The following is a 5,135-nucleotide window of genomic DNA, read 5'->3' on the forward strand; positions in this document are numbered from 1 at the left end:
ACCCAGCGCTGGGTTACGTATTGGGTTATTTTTAACCCAGCAGTTTTTACTGTGTATTAATAATATTAATGCATAGCTATCTGTTACAATCCTGAAATTTAAACCGCTGTTTTGTCAGGTTAATTTCTAATGAGCTAATGAAATATTGTTAGGTTGTGAAGGAAATAAAAATGTAAGCATTAGATTAAATGAATACTAGATTTTTATATTTTATGCCATTCAATGCTAAGCAATAACCTGCAATTACTCATTGTTACCTCACTGTCTGAAGCCACGGTAGTAATTTAATCTGTATCTCCCAATAATTCAGTTTGTTAAACTGATTATTTCAGTCCCAAGCTTCCTTATGAACACACCATTTATACAGATCTAGCCTACTAATGTGAACTAATGTGGACCATGTCAGAGACGGTATATGAGTGGAGTTTCAAGAAATATTGCGTTGCTGCATGAAATTACCGTTATCAGCTGTGATTTGTCAACAGATGGCTTTAATTGCCAGTGTTTGTGTAATTTGTCTTTGCATTTTCTCATAAAGTATTATGTTTCCAAGAGTAAAACTTCCCCTGCCTGTCAGCACTTGAGCTCCGTCTTAGTGCTCACTTTCCATCCCACATATCACCTATCAGAAGTAGTTGAGAGTTGTCAGCCAGCCTCCACCATAGGGATATTTAAACAACATAATTTTTGGCTAAATATAGTTAATATGCAAACCACCTTTTTATCACGGTGCAAAAGCCTTAATACCAAGACCACAACATGCTTTGCATACTGTGTATGCACTGCATGTGCTGTAAAGAGATTATCCTGCTGTGCGCATTATATAACTGCACACATCAGCGTGACAAACAGACTGGCTTCCTCCTGCAAAGACGTGTTTATGCCACTTTATGTAAAAGATGATGGTTTCTTGGAAAAGGTCACAAAAATGATAACTAGCGTAAGCACTGCTACCAGTAAGAGTAAGGGAATAGCAGGAATGTGAATCTGGGGAGGAGACAGATTATTTTAACAAATGTAGCAGATACTGTGACAATATAACAGCAGTATGTACCATCCATCCATTAATATCTGAGATCTGGTCAGTGAAAGAAGAGATCCCTTTTCCCCATGTGACAGTCTCAAGGTCCAGCTCATTTTAATGGACCTCAAGGCATTCCCTGGCCACAAGGGACCTATAAACACACCATTTATACAGATCTAGCCTACTAATGTGAACTAATGTGAACTAATGTGAACCGTCTCAGTGAACTCTAACAAGTTCTTGGTCTTTCTAGGGTTTCTCTTCAAGTCGGATGCACCAGGAAAACCTGAAAAACGGCACCCAGGGGACATTCTTCTCACTTTTTGATATCATATCCTTTTCATGTGGAAAAGCAGAAAACAAAGTTCTTCATGAAGAAAAATGTTGATCACCATAATCTTATTTAGCTAAACAATATTTGTTGTATTTAAAGTACTGAATGTGTCTGAAAAGGGCTGCATCAAGATGTAAAGATTGGCCCACTGTGTTGGTCAGGTGAATGCTGTCAGTTGTAAGCAATGGTCCTTTTGTTCTGTGATCTCAGCAGCATGCAGTGGAAGCACACAGGGTCCATGATCCTGATACGTCAACTAGTATCATGTGAAAGGAAAAAGAGATTTGTAGTTGAGGGTTGTTGCTGCATGTATCAAAATGCCATATCAGTCGCAACTTATCAGTCCACTGTACCAGTAAGACAGTAAACTCAGGTATTAGATCCTGAGATCCTCCTCTCACCAACTCTGCCTTTGAATACTGTACATGAACGCCTCAGTCAGCATTGGAGACCTGGCAAAGTAGAGTTAATAGTACAGTTACCTTTAAACTGCATTATTATGCAAACCCACTGAGCTGCAACACTGAAAACCAAGCAATTTCATTTGATTAAACAAATTAGTGTTCCATAAGAAAAAACAACAACAAAGGCAGGAAAAGATGATTATACCATGCTGCGTTTTCCTGGGTATCAACAGACTTGATTGTTCATATGTGTGATCTCACAACTAACCAAGCAACACTCAACCTGAGAACAACAGTTTCAGGTGACAAAAATATGCAATTCTAAGATCATCTTAGTGAAGAAGACATGGTTATTTATGCACGTCTCTGTGTTTTAGAGCTCCATAGATGACTTTGCTTTCTGTTAAAGAATACACCTAGATGCATTTGATGCTACTTTCTGCTTTTTTTGAAGCAGTTCTCTATGATTTACCAACGCTGTTCAGTAACACATTTATATTCATTTGCTCATTATTTACTCTCCATGTGTCATTATTTTTTCCTAACATGCAAATAAGAAAATATTGCAAGCAAATATAACACCTTAAAGTTCAAAATAACACAGCTCGCATTATATAATTTTGTGTTGTGTGACTGTGAAATTACAACCTGCAACAGCTAAACCCACGGTGACTGGCAGATGGGGAGAGCTGTACGCTTGTGTATCATAATATGTCTGAAATCCTCCAAATCATGGAGTCAGCAAAGGTTTGACTGAGTGTGTACAGTCAGTCCTTAAGTCGTCCGAGGTTTAAGAGCATGAGGATTTCTGACGTGCCAGGATAGAGATGTATAAATGAAGAGCTCTGGCAACATCGGTCAGAGATGTCTACTCACATCACTTTTGCGGCTGATGAGTCGGAGGTCAGGAGTCAGTCAAATTTCAAAGAAGTGGAAGCTGAAACAAGCAGAGGTGAAACGTCAGATATGTGACTGTTAAAGAGAGCAGTTAAAGTGCCATGCAGATGCATTCATGTGAATGCATTCATATGAATTGCCAATATTATTTTGGCAAATAAAATCTGAGAAGTGTACGGTGTGTTGTTTTTAGCCACCTTTAATCAAATATCAATAAATAAAATCTATTACAACCTATTGCCTTTAATCAATTTAGTGTCAGTATAAATGAAAATGTTCATTACAGCATCAAAGATTTATTAGAGAACATCAGTGAATAGCCTTATAAAGATTAGGACAGCAGTCATTAAATATATCTGTAATATTAATCTATCGAATAATTCCTCACTTAATTAAGTTTTTACATAAACATGTGCGACGCCAGGTGTCCTAAACCTTTTTTTAACATGCCTTCTTACACAATGACAGCTGTTGCCCTCTTTTCTATGTCAGAACTGTGCAGGCTTACATTCATGTACATGTCCTCCCACCACCAACAGCGGTTATGATCCGGAAGTGTTTGGGTTTTGGTTTCCATTAGTGTGTTTTTTGATAACTTCCTTGCTGTTTGTTTTTACTCTTGGTCTTACCATATTATGTTCATTTCTATGTGCCCTGTCATTGCCAGTAGGGTATGGCTGTGGCTGTGAACAAAATATATCTCTGGAGGAACTGCTGAGGTCACCAGCTCAAGTGGGGAAATCTGAGAGGGCAACTATTTTGCATCCCACAAATTTGTCATTCAAAGTAGAGTGGCAAGAAGACAGCCATTGTTTTGAGAAATCCCCTTTAAAATTTTGTTCATTGAAAAAAAAGTCCTTATGAAGATGGAGGAAATGTGAAAAAGAAGGTGAGAGCAAAGAAAACATGGTTACTAACATTGGTGACAGTATTATGCTATGGTGATGCTTTTCTCCAGCAGGAACTCAGCAGGACTAAATACAAAGACAACTTCTAAATAAAATCATGCATAGTTTTCCTTCCACCTTATAATTATACTCTTTTTTCACATAAAATCCTAAGTTTGAGGGCTGAAAATAGTTTTGCAGAGGTCAGTCTGCTTTTCCTTGCTGATCCAATCTTCCCCACTGTTAAAGGGAACCGTCCCCCTCCCCCCGCCCCCCCAAAAAATGACAGCTGATCTCTTATTATAAGCCCATCCTGCGTGGATGCAGTCGCTCCAGTTCTAATGGATGCTCTCTGGGGAAACCTTCGGGGAGAAAGGCATCAGATCACATTTAACTGAGCAGTTGGCTGCATGGTCCCGGTGGGCTGCCTGCTCACAGATGGTGGAAAGTTGTGTGTGATGCGTCGAACTTCTCTCAGATTGACCCAAATTAACTTTTGCTCATCATACTGCTCACACACGGGATCAGAAAGGTGATTACAGTGAATCATGGAGAGAGGATGGGCTCACAATAAACAACAGGCATGCTGCGCTGTATGATGCTGGTAAAATGTCCCTTAAGATAAAGAGAGGTTTAGGTAGAAGTGTCTTCTTGACATCTGGCAACTTTCACAGGAAACAAACTCCCTACAGCTGTCAAGACAACAAAACACCCACTACCTCTCTAAGAAAAATGCTTATTTCCTCCATGTTTCAAGGACACAAAATAGAGCAGACAGCCTTTGCTTTGACTAAAGATGCTGAATTACAAATACAGTCTGTCTCTTTCATCCCCAAACCAAACTCCCCACTCCACTTCTCCCATTTGATTGTTGACCTTCAAAGAACGAAGCGGTGGAAAAAGAACGACAGAACCGTTTCTACTTCTGACCTTTAAGTGATGCATTACCTCTGAGCAATAAGTGAAATCGATGGTTTTGTGCCGTTATGATGCAGCGGGTTCATATGTCACCTTGTCCTCCAGGCATGAAAGCTGGACTGTTGCGCATCCTGAACATGTCCTTATATCTCGGTTTATTGGAGAAAGCAACAGAGGGTGGTCAGCCAGCAGCAACCAGCAGTTTCTTAAACAAGCTGCTGGCCATCATTAGCATCTCATGGCTGTTTTCTGCCAGCCATAGCAGATAGCTGTGTGGGGCTGACTGCGAAAATCTATCAGTCTTTGTGTTACTGCCGCAGTAAATCACTTCTTATGCATGCAGTGGAGTCATTTCTGTGCCACAGAAAATCTTGATTTAAGAAAATAACACCTCAGTTATTGGGCTTATCCTTATTGTTCTTAGATTGTGGCTCCATATTTTGTTTTCTTGACTAATCTCCTCTTGTTGGAATTTGGATATCAAAGTAAATTCTCTTAGGGGATGCATTGTGCAAATATTTGGTTGCCAGTTGATTTATGCAAATGAAAAGCAGCAGATGTACAAATGTACTTGCCTGAAGGAAAATAATAATAATAATAATAATAATAATAAAACAAGAGAGTACTGAGAGAGCAAAGGAAGAGATCTCAGTTCAAAGAAAAGTCAAGAC

This window comes from Poecilia latipinna, unplaced genomic scaffold (genome assembly GCF_001443285.1).
Source record: "Poecilia latipinna isolate Pla-1442-1.1 unplaced genomic scaffold, P_latipinna-1.0 Scaffold43, whole genome shotgun sequence".
Classification (NCBI taxonomy): Eukaryota; Metazoa; Chordata; class Actinopteri; order Cyprinodontiformes; family Poeciliidae; genus Poecilia; species Poecilia latipinna.